Source organism: Myotis yumanensis, unplaced genomic scaffold, assembly GCF_028538775.1.
Source record: "Myotis yumanensis isolate MYYU_CA2020_CCGP unplaced genomic scaffold, mMyoYum1.0.hap1 SCAF_5, whole genome shotgun sequence".
Lineage (NCBI taxonomy): Eukaryota > Metazoa > Chordata > Mammalia > Chiroptera > Vespertilionidae > Myotis > Myotis yumanensis.
In genome coordinates this window covers 11,840,071-11,865,138 of record NW_027223756.1, presented here as the reverse complement: position 1 = coordinate 11,865,138, position 25,068 = coordinate 11,840,071, and positions in this window count along the sequence as shown.

Below are 25,068 nucleotides of genomic sequence, written 5' to 3'. Positions count from 1 at the left end.
TTAAAAAATTGCAATAATTTCTGGAATTTTAATCTTCTAATCACAGTTCGTGGTGCCCTACTAAAAGCCAAAGGAATGGCTACAATTGATGCTTCTCCATTCAGATTTCTCATTATATTTGTAAGGAGCTTAAAAAATACCGGCTCTGAGGGTAGCTGTTTTTCTTCTTTATTTCTTCCTTTGTTACACTAACTTGACTATGAATTATAGCTATTTTAGTAAATTTCCTGTTGATGGTGTACTAGTCATTTTTAATGAAATTTACATTCTATGGAGGCACTTTGGCTATAGTTCCTGTCATCATGGCAACTAGTTATTGGTATTAATAGTGCTAGAGTCGTGGATTTTTATTTCTAGAATTGACCCCTCAATATTATACTGTTTAAGCTTCCAAGTATATCCAGGCCAATGTTTTCCAAGTGCATGTTTCAACAGAGACTGGGAAAGGTATTATAAAGGAGTCCATCAGATTCATCGGTGGTGTTTGATGTAGAAGAGGCACACCACCCCTGACTTCTCAAAGTGTGGTCTGTGGACCCCTGCCTATGAATCCTTGAAGTACTGTTACAAATGCAGATATTGGGGATGGCTGATCTACTGAATTAGAATCTCTGGGAGTCCTAGAAACTGCTTGTCAAACAAACAACCCAAATCTAGTCTGCTCACTGTAAAGAGACCGCAATAATAGCACTTGCACTTAAAAAAGTCAGCAAGTTATCATTAAATATATGAATGACAAATAGCTGATTATTTAAAATATTTCTTCAGATCTCATTGTCTCTAATCACCCATGGAGTAGAGACTTTTCTAGACTTTATATATTTTTTATTGTAGGAAAATTAATATGAGATCTACTCAACAACATTTTAGATGTACAGTATAGTTATTGTTAATGATAGGCAGGTCTCTAGAACTTTTTCGTCTTGCATGACTGAAATTTTACACTTATTGACCAGCAACTCTCCTCTCCTCTGGCTTTTTCTTTACTTTTGACAGAGCAGTTCTGATTGGACAAGAGGGATTTTCTTCATTCCATTCAAATTGGCAAAATGTCAAAAAATTCAAATATAGGGTATTAGATTCAATTCAATGGTGCAATCAAATAGGCATAAATAAGCACATTTTGTACTTTATTTTTCTTAGAATTATCATTTTTTCACCAATATTACCCAATAGAAAATTGTGTTGAATGTGAATAGAAACTACAATTTAGAGTCAGTCCAGGAATCAGAGGATAAACATGAGTTTTGAGTTACTGGTTCTTTTAAAAAGCAGAATAGACAACTGGTAGAGTAATCTAAGCAAGTAATAAGAGCTGATCTAATCTAATAAAAGAGAAATATGCAAATTGACCATACCTCTGTGACACCCACAAGCCACGCCCACCAACCAATCAGGAGAAAATATGCAAATTAACCCAACTAAGATGGCGGCGGTCACGAAGCTGGAGTTTCCTTCAGCAATGGAGGAAGCCAAGCTTCCCGCCTGCCCTGCAGGCCCTGAGCTCCACTCAAGGCCACAAAGTTTCAATTATAGAAGATAAATAAATCCCAGATACTTGCTTCCAGCCGCTGTTTCCTCTGCTCAAGGAGGGGCTGGGACCTTTGGTTGCCAGGGCCAATCCAGGCTTCCAGGGGGACCAAGGCTACAAAGTTTCAATTATAGAAGTTAAATAAATCCCAAATACCTGCTTCCAGCCTGCGGTCATGGCCAGCCTGCAAACAGCCATCAGCCCCTCACCCAGGCTGGTCAGACACCCCAGCAGGGACCTCCACCCTGAAGGGGGTGTGGCCAGCCTGCAAACAGCCCTCAGCCCCTCACCCAGGCTGGCCACACCCCCATGGGGTGAGGGTCCTTGCTGGGGGGCTTGGCCAGCTTGCAAACAGCCATCAGCCCCTCAACCAGGATGGCCAGGCACCCCAATGAGACCCCCACCCTGATCCCGGACACCCTTCAGGGCAAACCAGCCGGCCCCTACCAGTGCATCAGGCCTCTATCCTATATAATAAAAGGGTAATATGCAAATTGACTGTAACAGCAGAATGACTGGGAATGACTGGTCACTATGACACACACTGACCACCAGGGGTCAGTGTGCTCCCACAGGGGGATCTCTGCTTAGCCACAAGCCAGGCTGATGGTTGCCAGCACAGTGATGATGGTGGGAACCTCTCCCGCCTCCTCAGCAGCACTAAGAATGTCAGACTGCAGCTTCGGCCTGCTCCCCGCTGGCAAGTGGACATCCCTTGAGGGCTCCCAGGCTGCCAGAGGGATGTCTGACTGCCAGCTTAGGCTCGATTCCCTGGGAAGCGGGCTTAAACCAGCAGGTGGACATCCCCCGAGGGGTCCCAGACTGCGAGAGGGCATAGGCCGGGCTGAGGGACCCTCCAAGTGCACAAATTTTTGTGCACTGGGTCTCTAGTATTTACATATGGATTTATCTCTGAGGACACATTTTAATTGTTTCCTTAAGCTGGATAGATGTATGCTTATCATCTCTTTGAGGACAGTGACTATAGTCCCTAGTATACATAATTCATTTTAATTCTATTTAGCCTAGTATAAATGTACCAAATGATGGCAAGAAACAAACATCTAATGAACTATCTGTTAAACAGAGTAGGTTGTAAAAATAATATTTACAGTCAGGAAATAAGTAATATTGAATAAAAGATTAATGTTTTCCTTGGGTTATTTGACTTCTTAGGATAGCATTAGGATCAAGACTTGGATTTTTCTGAAACCAAATGCAAATCTATACTATGGGATTATATCTTGTGGAGAGAGAGAGAGAGAGAGACAGACAGACAAGAGAGAGAGGGAGAAAGGAAGGGAGGAAGAGATGGATAGAAGAAAAGAAAGATGTCATCATTTAACAGTGCTTTCTGGAATCGAAATTTACATATTTGAAAAGGACCATATTGACCTTTCCCTCCTTTTTTCACACAAATGAGAGCAATGGTCAATGAAAGAATTATAAATCTGGTGAGTACGCAATATGAACGTTGATTTCACAAACCCATTTGAACTTGAAGAATTGGGGGCCGTGATGGGGGTCATTGCTTTGTCACTTTTCAGTCACAGATAATAATCTTTTCATTTTCATCCTCTTTGGAGCCTATAGTTTTAGACAAATGTGCAGAGGATCCTGTTAAATTATAAGGGCAACTCATTTTAAAGGTTAAAGGATGAGATGCAATTAGCCTCTAAATTCAGACCTGATTATCCAAGTCAGCTTATCCTTTGGTTTAGAACAACGTAACTAGACATTTTAATGCATAAACGTGTCCACTTGTAGACAATTAGAGTTGTCAGTTTAAGTAGTCAATTGAAGAGGCAGGTTAAACAGAAATTGGTAGTGTTTGATGACCTTGTGCGTGAAAACATTTCTTTGGAAATACAATTATGAGTTTTGAATTGGTGAGGGAAACAGCAGAATCTAATTAATGGCTAAACTCCCCAGGGCTGCACTCTTCTCATGGACATCCCAAACAACTGACCCATGAAAGGACAGATCCTGGATGGATATTCTCAAAACACAGCAGTAATTGGTACTCAGGTAACCAAGAGGATCAAGCAATTTTTGTAGCCTATAATATACTTTTCAGAAAGCGTCCTGCTAGGGAGGAAGAAGGATAAAAGAAAACATTGTTTTCTTCACCTTCACCTCTCTCCTACTTTATGTGCATGTATATGGAATCTGCACAGCGAATCCTGGTTCTCACTTGGTCATAAAAATAGCAGCTTCCTATCCGACGACCATTAGTCAATTTTACCCACTCTGTGTCACTTTGTCCAAAGTGCCTGCCACCATGGCAACCAGTTATTTGGAAAGTGCATTAGGCTAAAAACAAACATTTGCATGGGAAGAAAACTGCTCTTTCCATTCAAATTCGTATTTAATGGAGTGAGTAGTTATGGGAGGTGTGGTGAGATCATTAACCTGTACTATCAAGAGTTTCACAGGGTACAAAGCAGGTGAGGATTCCTAGTCCAACCTCAGCCCACAGAGGGCAGTTAGGGACCTGTGAATTCTAACACCAGCAATAGAACAGAGGCAGGGACTTGAAATGGGTGTACTCAGATAATTTGGGCAAAAAGAGAGTCAACATTTTGATGCAGATTCAGTACTAAAGATTAGCAGTAATATGTTCTTTTGTTTATAAGAAAAATATTCTTAGTAATTAGATGTTGTGATAGCATTTAATTTTGCACTTTGGCTTGTTTACAGGGACTGGTGTATGTCCCTAAGAAAGGCAAATGTGGAAATGGTTATGAAAGAAAAATTATTAAAAAGATGGGTAGATTCATTAGTGAAACTATAAATAGTCCCCATGTTAATATGAGTTTATCCTCTTTCCCTTTTTCCTAAAATATTATATTTTGTTCCTTTACAACCCTGTTCTGTTGCAGTTCATCAAAGGATATTTCTCTCTACTAGAGTTAAGTCCCAAAGAATGTTAATGAAATTAAATTAGGTAAAGAAAATTATTACCTAGTATCTAAGACTTTGCCTTAATTCAAATTTATAGTATATTATGTAATTTTGTTGCTATACTTGTAAATGCAGATTGGGTGACATTTTCAACTCCCCCCCCCCTTTTTATTGATTTATTGGGATGACACAGATTATAAAATGTAATTATGTAGATGCACAATTCCACAACACATCATCTGTACCCTGTATTGTGTGTTCACCACCCCAAACCAAGTCTCCTTCCATCACCATTTATTGGTCCTGGTGGCAATCAGGAGACGTGTGTCGATGGCAGATGTAACTGTCACCTGGAGTTTGTCAGCTGTTAGCCCTGTTTGAGCTCTTCAGCACCGCAGCCGTCTCAGTCTCTGGGGGTCTCCGCAGAATCCAGGCGCTTGTTTGCCTGGCAGACCTGAAGTGACTGTTATTTATTTATAGCCTCTGGCATTGTCTGAGACATTCTGCAACACAACTGCGTTAACAACTTCAAGTTAATGTAAACACTCGGAAAATGAAAGCATTGACACTGAACTGCAGATAGGGCCAGGCAAAGCAGGGGGATGGAGGGAGGGGAAGGCACAGGCCATGAGGCACTCTCTTGGGACCGGTTGTTATTGGGTGTTGCTGCCATGAAGGGTTGGCTGTAGGCTTTCACCACTTGGACACGGACGGCTACTGTAAGTGAAGGAAGACGACTCAGAGACCGAATTTCTTGACAGAATATTCTGCTCAGAACTTTGAGCCACTGATCAAAACTCTGCAATTCACTCCCAGTAAATGTCAGTCCTCGACATGATCTTCCTGATCTGCTAGCCTGTTTCCACTCTGAGCCCATCTCCTGCCACTCTGTGCTCTACTTTGGCAGAGGGCCACTTGATGGATTTTGAACTTGACTAGCATGCTTTCACCAGGTCCTTTCCTACTTATTCCCTTTGCCTAACATTGGCATGTCTTTCACATGCTTGCTCAGAGGCTGCCTTATCAAAGAGGTATTCCTGACCCCCTACCTATTGCTTTGATCAGTGGCTTAAAACAGCAACCATTTTTATTATAGTGCACATCTTTTTTTTTGGTCAGAAATTTGGGCAGGGTCTGGCTGGATGAGTTTTCTATTGCACTTGGCACTGACAGAGATCATTCAGTGGTGTTTAGTTGTGGGATGGCTTTGCAAGGAGGCTATACTCACATGCCTAGCACTTTGGCAGGGATGGATGGAAGACTGGCCTCAGCTGGGATTGTCTTTCAGTGCATCAGTTGTTCGTTGCTGTGAAACAAACTACCCCAAAACACAGTGGCTTAAAATTACAAACATTATTAGCTCACAGTGTCTGTGGGTCAAAAATCCAGGTGGGACTTGGCTAAGTCCCCTGGCTCAGGGTTTCTTACATGGCTGTGATCAATGTGTTTTCTGGGGTTTTAGTCATCTCAAGACTTAGCTGGGGAAGAGCAGCTTCCAAACTCATTCAGCTACTGCCAGCTCTTAAGTCCTTGCTGCTTGTTGCTCAGAGACTTGAGTTTCCTGCAAACTGGTTGACCTTCCAACATAGCAAATTGGCCTTTTTTTGGAGTGAGAACTCTGGGAGAGAGAGAGCAAGAGAGGTCAAACAAAACAGAAGATCTAGCCCAGGGCTGGTTTCAGTGGTTAGAGCATCAGCCCGCAGACGGAAAGGTCTCGGGTTCAATTCCTGGTCCAGGGCACGTACCTCAGTTGCAGGCTTGATCCCGGTCAGGGTGCAGGGGGGAAGCTACCAATTGATGTGTCTCTCTCACATCGATGTTTCTCTCTCTCTCTCCACCCTTCCTCCCTCCATTCTCTCTCTAAAAAAATAAAAATCTATTGAAAAAATATCCTCAGGTGAGGATTAAAAACACACACCAAAACACACACACACACACACACACACACACACACACACAACCTCACAGAAAATCTAGTTCTTTGTAACCTAAAGTTGGAAGTGGCATCCCAACATGTTTGTGGTATTGTCTTTGCTGGAAGTGAGTCACTAGATTCAGCCCATACTCAAGGGGAGGGGGGGACACAAGGTTATGAATATTAGGATGTTGAGATTTTTAGGTGCTGCCAACCACAGCCGGAGGGTCTACATATGACATCTCCAGCCTGGTGCCCTCAGAGTGACTACGGAGATTATTCCAAGAGAATTGGGTCATAGCTGCAAGGGTTCTTATGTTCTGGCCTCAACCTTCAGAAAATCCCATGGACCGCATCCTTTGGTTCATGTAACTCATCAAAGGTAGCCCAGGTTCCAGGGCAAGGGGATCAGATTCATGTTTCAATGCAAGGAATTGCAAAGAATTTGCAGTCTTCCTTCATTTACCACACTACTCTATATCACCTCTCACCCCACCACATACTAATGATCTGTTTTATCCCATTTTGTTTATCTCCATAGCATTTGTAGTTTTAACATTTTGCTTATTATCTGTCTCTGACAACCAGAAAGTGAGGTCCTGAGGTCAGGAAATTTGCCCACTCACAGATACATTCCCAGAGTTTAGAATAGTGCCTGGCACATATTAGGTTTTCAGTAAATATTATACAATTATTTGGTCTTATCAGGTCTTACATAATCCAGACCTAACTAATTCTCTAGCACTTTCCTCCAGGTTAATATTCTCTATACACATTGGACTTTTTTTTTTTAAATGAATGTTGTTGCTAAAACATGCTAAATTTATTACTGTCTCACAGCCTTTGTACCAGCTGTCTTGACATATCCTTGGTTTCCAAATGACTGGGTACTTTTTGTCATTCAGATTTAAGTTCTGTATTAGGAAGAGCTTCTATTTGATCCCTGGTCATTTTCTATTATATCACCTAGTTTAATTTCTTCATTACAACTAGCTAATAGTTTCTGGTGCATCTGTTCATCTGTCTTTTATCCCACTTAAAAATGAATTCTGTTAGCTAGCGGTCTTGTCTGTCTTATGCAAAGCTCTGTCCTTTAGCACCTAAAAGAGTATTTGGCTCACTGTAGGCCCTAGTATATTTTTGTTAATGAAACAAATCTATTGATAATCAATGTATGGAAATTCTGTTTTTTAATTTATTTTTCATATAAAATATAGTTCTGAGTCAGTGCCTATAGGTCTTCCCTGTTGGCATCACCTCCCCCCCTTCTGTTATTGCTGTAATCATGAAATTGCTGAATGTCATTACACCACTTTTCTTAATGATAATAAAATATCCACTCAAGATGGGCCTAATGACCTGAAGTAATTGCAAGAGTGTGCAAACAAAGAGAGCTGCCAGTTGGCCACCGGGACTGATATTTTATGCACAGAGCCTTGTCCCCACAGCAATACATCTGGTTCTGCACTTGGTTTTAGACCTATCATGTGACTTGATAATTAAACCTTGGGAGAGCTTATAAAAAACAAACACCTGGAGACTTTTAGAAAGTGTACATGCAAAGTTGTGAAGGGAGAATAAAGAGTACATTTAGTGTGTGTGTGGGGGGGGGCCTACATTTTGAACTTAACAACTTTCAACAAATAGGGACATCTTGCTTTAAAAGCTGTCCTTTTGTCTCTCCCCTTCCCCACTCCCCCTTTTTTTTTTTACAGACAATAAAATATCATTCCTCCTTCACTTTGGAGTTTAGGAGAAAGAGATGAGCTCAGCATCAGTGGAAAGTTCTTGCTTCACTGCGTGGGGTTATCTAAATGGCTGTGGATGTAATAATGGCCACGCAGAGAAATAGAGGTCAGTGGAATTCAGAATAGTCTCCTATCTATTGGTCTTTGATAATGGAGAAGCCTGACAACTTCAGCCCAGTCTGGTTTAGGCAATTTTGTCCCCCTTGACTGACCTAATTGTCTACTTCAGCATATGTATTTAGTACCACTATCATTTAGAAAATCATACAATTGAAAAATAATTGTTTAAATCATAATGAATGTACCAAAAAAAGAGGAAAGATTAGATGACAGAAAGAATTGGCTGGATCAAAGAAGATAGTTCATGAATTCCAGCCTCAGTCACTGGATTCTGTCCAGTTGCTCCTTTTTCCAAGTGAGAGTCACAATGTCGAAAGTGTAGAATATTTGGTGAGAGAGCTCTCTGAACTAGGAGCTTATCTGGCACTGCTTCGGTACAAGGACAGAATCACACACAATGTATATACACATACATATGTGGGGAAACCAACCATGTCTTTATGACCACAGTAACCAATAAGGTAAGGTTTATTAATGGGAGATGAACATACCCCTGAACCCTAGTGCTATGAAGATGAAGTAAAGGATGTTGGCAGCTCCCACAAATGAAAAGGTTTTGACTTAAGTTATATTTTAGTAGGTAGATAGTGCTAGAAGTTATGGATTTAGAATTGCATGACAAATGTAGGCTTGTTATTTGCTAACAATAAATAGCTTTCTGTCCTTCTCAAGAAGGTAGGCAGTCCTTCACTCTCCTGATCTTTCTTACATCTAACTTCAAATCTTTTCTGCCTAAATGTCTCCTTGAAGTCCATCTGAAAATGGACACATTGAAGGAGGGCATTGGAAGGCAGTGGGATCTTGGTAGTAAAATCCCTGGAACAGAAGTTGCAAATCTTTTGTTCCAGACTCCACCAGCTTTATCTTTTGGTGCTTTTGGTGACTCGTTCAAGCAGTCTTTTGTTTCTTTTGCATTAATACATTATAGAAGTTGCTGTAAAGTTAACAGAAGAGATTTGTGAGAAAGCATTTTGAACATACAAAATGCCAAAGGAATATAAGTATTATTATTTATGTGCGTGTATATATACTTGTGTAATATCTGTGGATAGATATAGCTTGCTAGTGCTGTTAGGTACAGAGGAAGGAGGCACTGTATAAAGAAGGCAGTATCCTTTCCATAACAGAATTACAACGAACTGTTCTGAATGAGCCAGTGTTACTAACTGTTCTGTATGAGCCAGTGTTTTAAGTGCATATTTGAGATTAAAGAAAAATTTGACAAGAGAAGGGCTGATGGATTCAGACTGGGTGTATTGGAAAGTGTTTCCTGCCTGGAGGTTGTAGAAGAGAGTTATGTCTTGATTAAGGGATAAATGTCAAATAATGGTCTTTTACCAGATTGTAATTATTCTGAGGACAGGGTCCAACTTGTTTCATTGTTGTATTTCAGGACTGTGAATGCTAGTAGGTGCTTAAGGCATGTTTGAAAATGAATGAGTTAGGATGTAATTAAGGAACAATTAATATCTGGATGTATCTGAAATGTAGGAAGAGTTGAAGGCTCTTTGAGAGAGGAAGCTAGGAAGGAAGATGGATACAAGGTCATGGCCTGGGATTATTCTTGGCTTCCTTTTCATCCATCCCTTCTAATGAAGACATTTTGATAGTGCCCACACAGTTTATGAGGTGGCTTCTACTTCCCCACTTTACAAGTGAGTGTATTGAGATTTAGAGATTAAGTATCTGCCTAAGGCCACAGAGCTGGTAAAGGCCTAGCTTTACTATAAGAGGAGACAGAGGCTGTTTCATCTCTCTGCATTACTTTCACTCCCAGGGGCCTTTAGATCTTCCATCTGCATCTTTCAGGATGATCTTGCAGGCTTGTCTGCTAAGTGAGGGAACCATTGTTGAATGGAACTTTGAACACAGAATCCCTCTGAATCACACGAGAAGACTGCATTTAGAGTGTCAGATTCCAACTTCGTTTAATACCCATCACTGCATTTTGAATTTAAAGACAAATAGAAAAATTCTCCTTGCTGTAATCTCTAGACTATCTTATTGCCTTAAATGATCTTAAATAAAAACAAAACAAAACAAGATTCTCTAGGAACTGATTAAAATCCCCATTCTTTAATGCCAGTGCCTAATCGGGGAATAAAGGTAACATCTCCCCTACTTCTGTTCCTATTGATCACTTACCCACATATCATACTGACTTCATCTATACTAATAAAAGGGTAATATGTTAATTAGACCGGATGTCCTTCCGGATGAAGCCATGGTGGCAGGGTCAAGGCAGAGGCAGTTAGAGGCAGTCAGACCAGCAGGGAAGAGCAGTTAGGGGGATCAGGCTGGCAGGTGAGAGCAGTTAGGGGGATCAGGCTGGCTGGCAGGCAAGCAGTTAGGAGCCAACGGTCCCGGATTGCGAGAGGGATCGGGCCTAAACCAGAAATCGGATATCCCCTGAGGGGTCCTGGATTACAGAAGGTACAGGCCAAGCTGAGTGACACTCCCCTTCCCGTGCATGAATTTCATGCACCGGGCCTCTAGTCATTTTATAATCATCATTATGTAGGACTTTCCTCTGTAACAGATATCCTACTAAGCACTTTAAATGTATTATATATGATTATGTGTACACACCAGCCTATGTGGTTACAGATCCTAGGAGAGGCCTGTGCTTACACAAACATCCTCTGTAGGCTATATTGTGACCCTGAGTTAATTAGTCAAGGATACAAAATCGTTGTGTAAGTGAGGTGGATGCTGAGAGACAGCAGAACCAGTTTCAGCAGATCTTAGCATAGCCTCTCTTGTGTCTGAGTCCCGAACAGATCACTCAGATTACTGACAAGGTAGGATCTTGCCACACCCGAGAGTAAGTCTTTGCCACAGTCATTTTTGTGTGACCATTCAGAAAGTTGTACTAACAATATCTGTGCTCCCTCTGAAGGGAATCTTTACTGTGATGGGACAGTTGTGATTCTGAAACCAAACTTAGTAGTAATAGCAAATCTGTAGCCTTGTCTGGAAGCAGAAAGTAGATGTATAGCTTCCTTCGGTTTGCATGAACTACAGAGACCCGTTTCCCTGAAGTCTCCCTCAAGTCTGGTGTAACCGTCCTTTACCTGGTGGTTTTGATACTGAGTTCCTAGACAGACCATGAAAACAAACCCATTTCCCCAAAGATAGATATTATCATTCTCACTTTAAGATGAGGAAACTCAAAGTTAGGGATCACGCACAACTGATGAAGTTTGGCTTTGAACCCAGACTGAGCTCTTAACAATTACACTATTCTATTTAGTTTTTAAAGGAATGAATGCCTGAGCTTACCCTGTATTGTTTTGTGGGATTAGTTAGTTGAATATTTGAGGAGGATGAAATAAATTATATAAAATGTAAAATCACTATGAATTTGATATTCTATAAATACAGTTGTTGGCCATGATTGGAAAAGACAATAGACTATCAGGGCCTCATTGTAATTCCCTCACCTCACCATTTATTTTTAAAAGTCTTCTGTTTTTATCCATCTTATCTTGAATGGTGTGAAATATTTGTATTGGTAATCTGTGTGACATATAAAAGGAAAAGACATGGATCTCATTCTTCATTTGAATGATTATATGTAGCAGATGTGTGCATCCAATATGTTGAAAAGCCATGGCACAGAAGTACAAGTAAAAGGGAATGAAAGTATTGGGCATCTGCAGAAATTGCATAAAAAGTGCTTGAAAAATTCTTTTCTTGCTTCCCTCCTTCCCCCAATCTGTACATTGCTTATTCTTCAAAGGCTTCTTTGAGCAGAAATCTTGACAAAGGTTTCTCTGACCATTTCAAGCCGCAGAAGTATGGAGACTTCCTGCATGAATTCACAATGAGGGTTGACCTGTATAATACAAATGATTTTCCATTATATTCCTCAACATTTATTTGACTCTAAGTTGTTGACAAAGGAAAGATATAGCCTACTTGTAGATATGGTAAGATTTTGAAAGCCACTGATTTTTAGGATCTAAAAGGGAGGCAAATACATATTTGTTGGTGTGATGTTTAAGAAATGTATCTATATATTCTTTCTATAGATCTTATTATATTTAGTGGGAATTAATATATTTTAAGTCCTCATAGTACCTAGTATCAGTGCTGACTACATATACCCTTTCTTTGGATGGGGGAGGGGTAACAGCTTTATTAAGATACTAGAGGCCCAGTGCATGAAAATTCATGCACTGGAGGCGGGTACCTCAGCCTGCCTGCCCTCTATCACAGTCCGGGAGCCCTCAGGGGCGGGAGGCGATCCAGCAATCAGGGGAAGGTGATGCCCCCATCACACCTCTGCTGCTGCCAGTGCTGGCAGAGCAAGCCTTGGCTGGCCCTGGGAAGCTGGGCAGCTGCCATCCGAGGCTTGCCTGTGCCTCAGGCCGGCCCTGGGCTGCTGGGCAGCCGACAGCCGAGGCTTGCATGCGCCTTGGGCCAGCCCTGGGTGGCTGGGGGGCTGAGGGGACTGGAGGACTCCGGAGGCAGGCATGTGGCAAGGCCTGCCACCCTGGCGGGGCTGAGGGAAATGGGCGCCCCCATCTTGTGGCTGTGGATGCTGCCATCTTTGAGGGCGGGGTAGCCATTAGCATATTCCCTCCTTATTGGCTGTGGGTGCCACCATCTTTGAGGGCGGGGCAGTCAATTAGCATATTCCCTCCTTATTGGCTGTGGGTGCCACCATCTTTGAGGGCAGGGTAGTCAATTAGCATATTTCCTCCTTATTGGCTGTGGGCACCGCCATCTTTGCGAAAGTGTGAGAGTCAATTAGCATATTCCCTCTGTATTAGATAGGATAATTTACATGCCATACAATTTACCCATTTAAACTAGACAATGAAATGGTTTTTAGTATGTTCACAGGCTTGTGCAAGCATCCCCACAATTTCAGAACATTTTAATTACTCCAGAAAGAAACCCCAAATCCTTTAGCTATCATTCTCCAATTGCCACACCTTCCCTCATCTTTAGGAAATCCCTAATTTGTTTTCTGTCTTTATAAATGCGCCTATTCTAGACATTTCATAAAAATGGAATCAAATACTATGTGCTATTTTATGACTATAAGTCTTTCACTTAGCATAATGTTTTTAAGGTTAATATACGTTGAAGCATGTATAAATATTTTAGTTTTATAAATTGCTGAATACTATTTCATTTCAGAATATACCACATTTTGTTTATGTACATATACCACATAATTGTGAACATTTAGGTTGTTTCCATATTTTGGCTATTGTGAATAATGCTATATTTGAATGTAAGTTTTGTGTGTGAACATATGTGTTAATTTCTCTTGAATATAAACCTAGGAGTGAAATTGCTTTGTACAATAATAATTCTGTTTAACTTTTTGAAGAACTGCCAAACTTTTTCAAAGCAGCTGTACCATTTTGTATTCTCACAAGCATTGCATGAGGGTTCCAAGTTCTCTACATGTTTACAAACTCTTGTTGTTATCTGACTTTTTTTTTATCCTCACCCAAGGATATGTTTTATTGATTTTAGAGGAAGAGATACACACATACACCTACACACACACACACACACACACACACACACACACACTGGAGAGAGAGAGAGAGAGAGAGAGAGAGAAAGAGAGAGAGAGAGAGAGAGAGAGAGAGAGAGAGAGAGAGAGAGAGAAAGTTGTATAAGGAACATTATCAGTTGCCTTCCATACATGCCCAACTGAGATCCAAACTGCAACCTTTTGGTATACAGCAGTGGTTCTCAACCTGTGGGTCGCGACCCCTTTGGGGGGTCGAACGATCCTTTCACAGGGGTCGCCTAAGACCATCGGAAAATACATATATAATTACATATTGTGTTTTTGATTAATCACTATGCTTTAATTATGTTCAATTTTTAACAATGAAATTGGGGTCAACACAACATGAGGAACTGTATTTAAGGGTCACGGCATTAGGAAGGTTGAGAACCACTGGTATACAGGATGATGCTCCAACCAACTGAGCGACCCAGCTAGAGCATCTGACTTCTTGATTCTAGTCATACTTATGGGTGTGAAGTGAGTAAATCTGATGGTGGTTTTGATTTGAATTTCCCTAATAACTAATGATATTGAACATCTTTTCATGTGTCTGTTCATCATTTGTATATCTTTGGAGAAATGTCTATTTAATCCTTAGCCTATATTGTTATTTTTCTTACGATTTTATTGAGTTGTAGGAGTTATTTATATATTCTAGATACAGCTACCTTGTCAGATATATGACTTGCAAATATTTTCATTCAGTGGATTGTGCATTTACTTTCCTAATAGTGTCCTTTGCAGCAAAATGTTTTTCATTTTGATAAAGTTTAATTCATTTTTTTATTTGTTGTTTGTGCTCGGTGTTATGCCTAAAGAAACCTCTACCAAATCCAGAGCTAGTTTTGGATTTCAATTATATTCTTTTGATCTGTAGGTCTTTCCTATGCCAGTACTATGCTGTCTTGATTATAGCTGCTTTGTTGCAACTTTTAACATCAGACGGTTTTATTTTATTTTTTTTAAGCTTTTACTTTTTTCAAGATTGTTCTGGCTATTCTGAGTCCCTTGATTTTCTATGATCAGTCTGTCAATTTCTACAAAGAAGCTAGTTGGGATTCAATAGAGATTGCATTGAATCTGCAGGTCAATTTGGGAACACTTTCCATGTGAACAATATTAAGCCTTCTGAACATGGTTTGTGGGATGTATTTCCACTCATTTAGAACTTCTACAACTTCTTTCAGCAATTTGTAGTTTTCAGAGTATGAATCTTACATTTTCTTTGTTAAATTTATTCCAACTGGCACTTCATTCCTTTTGATACTATTGTAAGTGAGATTGTTTTCTTAATTTCAGTTTTGGATTATTCATTGCTGGAGTAGAATAATGTGATTGATTTTGTATTGATCTTATATCCTACAATTTCCTGATCTCATTAATTAGTTTTAATTGTAGATTTCTTGGAATTTTCTTGTGCAAGATCAGATAATCTGCAAATAGAAATAGGTTTATTTCTTCTTTTCCAATTTAGATACCTTTTATTTCATTTCCTTGTTTTAATGCATTGGCTACAACTGTCATTATAAGGTTTAATAGAAGTAGAGAGAGCAGACATCTTTGTCTTGTTCTTGATCTTTAGAGGAGAGCATCCAGTCTTTCTAATTAAGTTGATGTTTACTGTGAGTTTTTCATAGATACCTTTTATCATGTCAAGTGAGTTTTTTTCTATTCCAAATGATTTGAGTTTTTATTATGAAAGGGTGTTGGATTTTGTCAAATGCTTTTTCTTCAATTTATTGGTGATTATGTGGTTTTGGTTTTTAATTTTACTTGTTGATATGGTCTATTACATTAATTGATTTTTGCATATTAAACCAATCTTGCATTCCTGGCATAAATCCCAATTGGTCACAGTGTATAATTTTTTTTATATGCTGTAGCATTTGGTCTGTTAAAATTCTCTTGAAGATTTATATTTATAAAAGATATTATTCTATATTTTTCTTATTTTATATCTTTTTTGGTTCTTTAACCAATGAAATCATCTGCACCTGAGCTTTTCTTTGTGGGTATTTTTTATTACTAGTTTAATCTCTTTACTTATCATAGTCTATTCATATCTTAAATTCCCCTTTATAAAGATCATGTTTTAGTTAGGTATGTTTTTATTAAATAAAGAGCCTTTGAAAAAATAGCTTCTCAGAACAACAAAAGGCTGGCTCTTCTATGTGGAGCAGGTTGGTATATGTCAATTCTCACTCTTCATGCTCTGATGCTTTTAAATACAAATATGACTTAACTTTTCTGTATTTCTTTGGTATCACATTTTCTTCTTGCATTTCAGTTTACAAATGTTTTTTCAGATTAAAATATTAACCTCAATTATTACTCCTTTTTATGGATGAAAACCAACACTCAGAAAACATATGTGACTAGCCATGGACCTAGAGCTAGTGAATATCATTCATGGAATTTAAAAATAAGTACTTTTATTCCACATCCCATAATTCCTCCCTTTCGCCCATTCTCATAATGAGCAAGTTAATTACTAATTTGAATCTAGCAATCTTTCACTTTATATTTGAATCTATAATACCACATATTTTTAAATGGCAAGAAAGGACCAAAGATACATTGATTTTTCTCCAAGTCTCGCTTACAGCTTCAAACTTTGAAGTTTTGTTAAGCTCTGCAATATATTTTTGCTTTTGGCTATGATAGAAGGGCTGTATCTGACCAACCCTCCGTGGAGAACAATCATAAAGAAGCATAGTAAAGCAACCAAAATATCCAGGATTGGAGGGTTTAAGATGCTGTAAAAAAGGGTGAGGTAAACCTAACATTCTTCTCCACTTTTCCTTAAAAGTGTTCTCTGGTTCATAAGTTTTATGGGCAGAGAATACTGGCTCAAGGCTTTTGGCTGTCCACTGTGGTTGAGTAGATAAAAGATGGCATTCAGGCAGTCAAGACTTGAGAGGTCAAGATTCTGAAGAGTAGGGATCAATAGTAATCAAATGGACCTGGCATTCTGTGGTTCTTTCCCAACTGAGGCATTTACTGGTTCATATTCTGGGCAGGGCAGAAGGCTAAATAGCCAAGCGGGAAGGAATGGAAGCTAGAAATCTAAACAGAGTTTCTGTCAGAATCCTTACTTTAGCAATGCAAAAACTGGAGTTCCAGACTTTAAAAATAGTTTATCATTATGTTCAAGAAAATAGAAAAGAATATGGAGAATTAAACATTAGAATCAACAACAAAGAATCAAATGAAAATTCTCGAACTTAAAAATAAGTACCAATTAAAAAACCCAATAGTTTAGTTGCATAATAGCAAAACAAAGCAAAGAACTAGAGGAAGCCTATTAGATGATGTATATTTAGTCTACACAGAATGTAGCAATACATTTTTGAGAGAAATTAAAAATGTCAGTAGGAGGACATACCATATTAACAGAAGACTCAGTATCAAGAAGATGTCAGTTCTCACCAAAATTATTTATTGGCAATGAAATTTCAGTCAAAATCCCTGTAAGTTACATCTTCTTGTGGAAATTTAAAGGACCAAAATAGCCTAGAAATTATTGAAAGAGAACAAAATTGGAGAAGTTATTCCACCAGATATTGAGACTTCTAAAGCTATACAATTAACTGGTGTGCTCTTGATACAAGGAGAGACAAATAGAGTTCAGAAATAGACCCATATATACAGGATCGATTGAATTATGAAAAAGATGTCATTGCAGTGCATTGAGGGTAAGGGGTAAGGGTGGTCTCTATAATAAAAGTTGCTGGATCAATTGTATATATAAATTAAATGAATGATTTTAATCCCTGTGGACACCATATGCAAAAAATAAATTTGGATTGTTAACCCAGTTTGAAAGATAGACTAATAGAGATTTCAGAAGATAGCATAGTTCACTTTGTGAACTTAAGAGAAGTAAAGATTTCTTCAACAAAACATAAAAAGCTAAAAATATTAATGAATTAAAGTTTTTTAAAAAAATATGGACCCAAGAGGGTGGAAAAGGAAACTAGAGGATATAAATTGATTGCAATACATGCACCTCATAAGAGATTCACACATATTGTAAATAAAAAAATGATGAATCAATTGAATAATGGTCACATGATTTCAACAAACACTTCACAAATGACCAAGAAATATGGGAGCATGCTCAGTTGTATTAGTCACCAGGGAAGTGTCAGTTACAATGATAATACAAACCACTACATGGCCATGACATTGCTAAAGTGAAAAAGACTGACATTGTCAGGTTCAGTCAAGGATGTGGAGCGACTGAAACCCTCATACCCTGGTGGAGGATGTGGTTAATTTGGAGAATTGTGAATAATCCACAGCTAGGTCTAATCCTACCAGAAATGCCTACATATGTTCACAAAAGACACGTATAAAAGTAATGATAGTAGCACTATTTGTAATCACCCCAAACTAGAAAAGTCCCCAACGTTTATTGGCATATTCATAAAAAATATATATATATACAACAACGGCAATGAACAAATACTCCTACATGCAACAGAATGGGTGAATGGATGAAGCAGAATGTTGTGTGAATGAAGCCAGACACAAAGTAGTAATACAGACTCTACTTACATGTATTTCAGTAAGATGTAAACTAATCTTCCGGGCTAGAATTAGAATAGTGGTTATGTTGAGAAGGAGCAGAAGAGAGACTTCTGGGGAGTGAGCGATTTTTTATTTCTTCATCTAGGAGGTGTTTACATGGATATGCTCATTTAAAAAAACCCTTAAGCTATACACTTTTGATTTGTGTGCTTTTCTGAATCTTTTAGATATCAATAAGCATTTAATAGTTATAAGGATTTTTTAAAAAGCTCTTGGAGGAAGCTAAAGGAAAAATCTTAATTAAGAATCAAACTGCCTAAATGGTTTAAGGAGTGATGAGATTTCCGCTTAACAGGTGTGTTGATTCAGTGGCCTGTCCATTCCATTATCATGTGGCCTTTCCGAGCCTACCTTGGTGACCCTAGCACAGGTGACTTAATCTTCTTAAGATGCAGTTTCTTAAAAGATAGATTTTTACTTCCATATTAAAAGCAACTGTGCTGAACAAAAGAGATGGATTAATTGATGCTTTAAAATCCTATAAAAATGCTAAATCCCAGCAAATGAAATTTGCATCTTAAACAATCAATTTTCACAAGCAAATGTATAAGCTCAGGAAGAAACAGGCTGGCAGATTCATCTGGTGTTCTGTATAAATACAATTTTAAACTACCTCCATTTTTTTCATGCTATGCCATCTGCCGAATGGCTCTTGGAATGGAATTTTAATCTCTAATTGCAAATGCAGGGATTAAAAAGGTTACATTCAAAATGTGCTGAGAGACTGACTAACAATTCAGAACGAGAGAAAAAAAAGTCTCTATCTGCAGGTTTTTCTGGCATAGATGTTTTCTGGAAATGATAACCGGGTCTTTCACAGTCAGAAGTGGAAAAGGAAAATAACCTTCTCTGATTGGGGCTGAACTGTGTGAACCTTGTATAAACTCCAGCTGCTTTTGACTGTGGAATCAGAGCAAGAATGGACCACTTCACTCATTCGTTTTCTTAGAAATGAGAGCATTCTTTTAGCTGTCAGTTAAACAATTAAGATGAAAAAAAATATACATACCCCACTCTTTCCTTTGGTGACACCTGCAATAGATTCTATTAAATGCAAACATAGGGAAAAAAAAGTCACAATTGGAAATGGTAAATTCTACATTAAAAACCCAGGCAAATTTTAATTGACAAACATATACCATGCTCTTAAATTGGGTAAAAATGTCTGAAGAGATTTCAATTTCATTTTTAGTTTTAATATGTTTAACATATGGTAGATGTAGATATAAATTCTCCTCCCTTCTAAGCTTTCTCTCTCACTGTTTCTTCAACCAGCTCTGGTGCCTGTGTACGACAGGATATTAAAATGTGACGCCATGCTTGTACCCTCCTCCGTGCAGTGGCATACATGGGATCTCTTACTTGGACTGTTGTCTGGACACTCGAGTCAAATATCTTTTCTATGATTTGACAAACTGGAGGGCATTATGGAATAAGATTATGTACACTTCTGAACTTTGTGTCATAGAAACTTGAACTTGATTTTATTGTTCTTCAGTTGGTTTAAATGTGTATATTTTATCTATTCAACTCCACATCAAGGATCAACACTTCAATTTTATGTTCCCTATTAAAAGAGATTTTAGGGAACTTATTTAAAAAGCCTTTAGAAAAAAATGCAGCAAAAGGACCATTTAAAAGTTATAATGCATACATTTTTTTATAATATAAAAGATTATTTTTGTAATACATTTTAATTGCCTCACATTTCATTATTTTGTGAATGACACACACATATATAGATATATAGATATACTACATATATATCATGTATATGTTGTGTGTTTATATATATATATATATATATATATATATATATATATTTCTACCTCTATATCTGTATATGCAAATTATCGTCCTATAATAAACTTTTATAGTGTATGGGAGTATTCCCTTCCATCCTCCCTAAAGTAATTCAGGAAATCCAATGAAATTAACATTAGATATTGAAAACAGCTCAAATGGGAAAATACTGGAATAAGCTTGGGCTAGAACAGCTGTGGTTAATCAAAAGTGATCTTCGCTCTGAGCATTGGCTTTGGTAAGGAGAAATTAATGGAAGTTCATCAAAGCTGCTTCTTGATAAAGGGGTAATAGAGAGAAAATAGACCTCCAAAGCATGAACAGGATAAATATTCTTTTAATGTGTTTCCAGCAATTCAGAATAGTGACAGGCAGCGGGAGAGCCAAGGACTGAATATCCTCAATGATCTGGGCTTTATTATCACCCATCCACAGGCGTGTACTCCAACCGAGGAATATGATCTCACTTTTGAAATCCAAATATTATTTAAAATTGAATGAAGAATTCCCCCCAAATATAATCTGAGGCAAGGAATACAATGTGAACTCAGCAGTGGTGTGATCCACCATATTTTTTGATTCATTTGTGAAAGAGAATAAAAAAATTGGAACAGCCTCTGAAAACTGTGGTCTCTAATCAAATATGAGGGTTGACATAGATGCCACTTGAACTTTAGTAACAGCCTTTGGTTTCCAAATCAGCATCATTTTTAACGTAGTAACATAAATCCCAATAATCACCCAGAGTATCTTTTTGGGCAAGACAGATTTCTCTATCCCCAAGATCATGAATTTTCATCTTTTTTTGCCTCTGACTTTCACTGCTCTGCCTTTTGCTGTCCTAGCATTCCCTCAGGGGTATGTTGCTTTTTTTTCCAGGTCTGTTTTTCTTGGGTGGGACTACATTTTCTCCTTGGACCACTAAAATATACCCAGGGAGATCAATGTAGTTTTTTCACAGATGAATAAACTCCATGGTATGATGAAACATTAAATTAACAAAATAATAATTGCTTCCTAAAATATCTTTTGAGAGTCTTATGTTGAAGAAAAATTATTAATGGCACTTGTTAAAGGAAAATAAAGCAGACTTTCTTAAGAATTATTGCATAGGTCCAGGGACCATTGGATTTTGCAGTAGGGGATTGAGATTGGACTCCATGCTGAACGCAAGGAAAATGGGAATTTATAATCAAGAAGCAGGTGGAAAATTGCCAAGAGAAAAATACCTGGGATAAGACAAGATTCTGGCTTGGCGATCCGACATCACCTGCGGTATAGGAAGGGATGAGAAGAGATTTCAAGGGTGGGGGGGGGATTCCTGCTAATCCATCTGGACAGGATTCTTGCTAAAATTGAATTTAAGGACATGCCCAAAGACAGGACCCAGTGAAAAGAGCTCAGAGGAACCTGCTTAGAGTTTGGTCTTTGTCACTTACCAGTTCGATCCTCCAGTAGAGGGTGAATGGTGAAGAGTGGACAGGCAGACGCTAAAGTCCTGTACCTCTTCTCATCGATGGCAGTCACTTCTCTGCATGACCTGGCATTTTGTCTGCCTAAACCAGTTTGCATGAAAGCATAAAAGGCTTCATGTCTAAATCTATAAAAATTCACGACTCACACAAGCCTATAATCCATATAAGATACATTGCAACTCAAGTTGTTTCTTATTCTGTGATGATTTTATAGTTCTAACAGTAAGGAATCATGGACTTACTCCTAAATATCTAACATGTGAAGTACAGTGTCTTTTGCAGAATGCATACAAATTTTATTTATTTATTGTTTTAACTCAAACTACTAATTAGCATGGGAATGCCCAAGAGAGTCTAATGACATCTTTTGCAAGAAAAACTTCAAAGATAATCTATGGATCAATTTTGGTGGGTAGCACTAGTCTCTTTCAAGAAAAATCACAAAACTTTACCCAGTGATAAGACCAAAATAAAAACAAAAATCTCCCCTCCCCTCTCCCTGCCCAAAGCATAATAAAACAAAATAAATGCAATGCTCTTAATGGTAGAATGCTCTGTTTACGATAAGTGTTTGGGCTTAAGAATAAATGGCTCCATCATCTTAGGCTATTATCAAGTCGATATACGACAAATACGAATGTGTTTCCTCATCATCTGGATTGAACCACTCTTGTTAAAGCTTTGACATAACACGCCCATGCCTTGGGTGACATTAAAATGATACACACTGTCAAAGCCAGCTGTCAGCACAGAGAGATGGGCTATGAAATGGAAGAAATAGTAGAAATGTCCTCAGTGACTACTGAATTCTTTGGGAGAATTTGGCTGGGCTACATCACCTGTAATATTGCCTACGTGAAAGGACTTTGTACAAGCCATGTGCTCCTGTCTTCCTTCAGTCTGTCAGGGCAAGAGGAGCTAGGATGTGAAGGAAAGGCTTCAAAGTGATGACACGTTGGTGGGATGGAGAGGGAAGGCCTTGAACTTGATGTTGCAGGCAGAGGTGATGGAAAAATATGAGTGGTGGAGTCAGGAGCAATGGAATATTCGAAAGACTATGTTGAAAGGCTATGTCTCAAAGAATGTTTTCCAAGGGCATTTTATTGTTATTAATGGGTGACTGAAATATGTAAAGGAGACTGTGAAATTGGCACAAGGGTGAAGATTAAGATTTGGGGAGAAGAGTCATTAATGCAGTTTCCCAAATCAGCGATATCAGTGTGAACTTCCAGCTACAGTTACTTGTTCTTTGTGTAGGAATGGGATGTCCATCTTCTTCAAAGTCTTATTATATTTCCTTCCCAAACTTAATCACATCTGCCCAGATGTGTTCTCTCTCTCTTTCTCCACCCCCTCCCTGACCTCCTCTCTCCCTCTCTCTAGGTATTTGGAGTCTTTATAACTTGAATTGATATGGGGTGATGATAATGGAGAAATGGATTTACTGATTTCTGATTTTTTTCTTTTTTAAGACTATATTTTACTAACTTTAGAGAGGAATGGAGAGGGAGAGAGAGATGGAAACATCAATGATAGAGAGTCATTGATTGGCTGCCTCCTGCATGACCCCTCCTGGGGATCAAGCCCACAACCTGGGCATGTGCCCTTGACCAGAATCGAACCCGGGACCCTTCAGCCCACAGGCCGATGCTCCATCCACTGAGCCAAACCAGCCAGGGCTTGATTTCTGAATTTTTAATTGTTGCTGATGTTTCTGTGATATATGTTTCTAATAAGAGCCAGAATTTCTTCCTAAGCCTCACTGGAAAATCCCCAGAAAGCTTGGAGTGTTCACTTTAGTGTCTGTAGCTTGGCATTTGGTCTTATAGTTTTCTCCATCATAGTTTCCTCACTGTCAGAATGGCTGTTAAATGCCTCCCAGCTGTCACTAGGAATCAGGAGAAATGTGTCTGAACTTAATCTGATTTTTCTGGTATCCTTGTTGATGAAAAACAAAGGCTTGGGATGAATATCCCAATCTTTGGTTGTGCAAATACATGCATTTCTATATTTCCCTAAAGCAAACTTCACAACAGATAGTAGATCTCTTCTTTGGCACTTCAACAGTGCCCCTCCAAATAAATTTGAGAGCTATTATTTTAAAAAGAGCATTTGGAGAAGCAAGCCTAGTTTGCAAATGAAGCATATACCTAAAACATGACGTAAGATTGCTAAAATACATTTGTTGGTAGATGGGGGTGAGGAGAACTGACTTGAAGCATATTCACAGAAGGAAATGACTTCTTTCTTGTATATGGAAAACAATATTTTAAAATCCTCCAACCTCTTTCATTCATTAAAAGTTTATCGAATGCTTCTCACAGTGTCAGGCTCTCGGCTAGACATTGGGGAGAGAAAGTTGAATGTGATGCTATATTTGCCCTCAGGTCACTCATGGATTTTCTGGCTGTTTGATGTTTTGTTTTTTTGTTCTGAAAAAATATGTGAAGGGTATCAGCAAAATAGAAGCAAGAGTGCAATTGAAAAAGGAGGAAAAAAACCCTCTAGATTGAAAGTTTTTTGTTTGTCTGCTTTTATTGCTTCGGCTGCTATATAGGCATCTGGGAATGAAACATGAACATTCAATCACAGAGTGATTGGTGGGGTTACCAACTACCATGGTTATCAGCGAAGGGCTTCCTGGGCTGCGGGATTTTCAGTGCTAAAACTGAGAAAGTCTTGGGCAAACCTTGGTGTTATGCCAAGGTTTTCAGAGACAGGGACATCTTGAACTGCTTGTCTGTAAATGTCTTCTTTTTAAAGGGAGCATTGTTTTTCACTTTTTATTTATTAATTTTAGAGAGAGAGAGAGGAAGTGGGGGAAAGAGAAACATCGATTTGTTGTTCCACCCATTTATCCATTCATTGGCTAATTCTTGTAATGCGCCCTGACTAGGGATCAAACCTGCAACCTTGGCACATCAGTACAATACTCCAACCAATTGAGCTATCTGGCCAGGGCTAAAAAGAATATTTTAAAAGAAGTTGATGTGTATGAATTTTCCTTGTCAGAATGTCTACAAGACTGGGAGTGTATATAGAGTATCACATTTATTTTCAATAATGTAGCTCATTGTAAGTCTAGTGATCAGTGGTGAGTCCTATATGCAATCCTGGGTGGGAAATAAATTGAAATAGAGTAAGAAGCAAGGCATAGAAGAGAAAGATTACAATCTCTTTCAGAGTTTTCCAAGTTGGTTCTGGTCATAATCATTTATAAATATATTTCCTGGGCCCACTCCTGAGTTAATCAATCAGGTTTTTTTCCCCTTAGTTTTCGCAAGCAATACCCACTACCCTTGAGGGGTGTCTACTCTATCTTTCCTATTTTGATTTGTTTAGATCATGCAATTCAATTCAAGGTCTATATTTCTGATCTCTGTTCTTAGGGCACTTGAACGATACTAGATTTGGGAGAAAGATAAGCTTAAAAGACT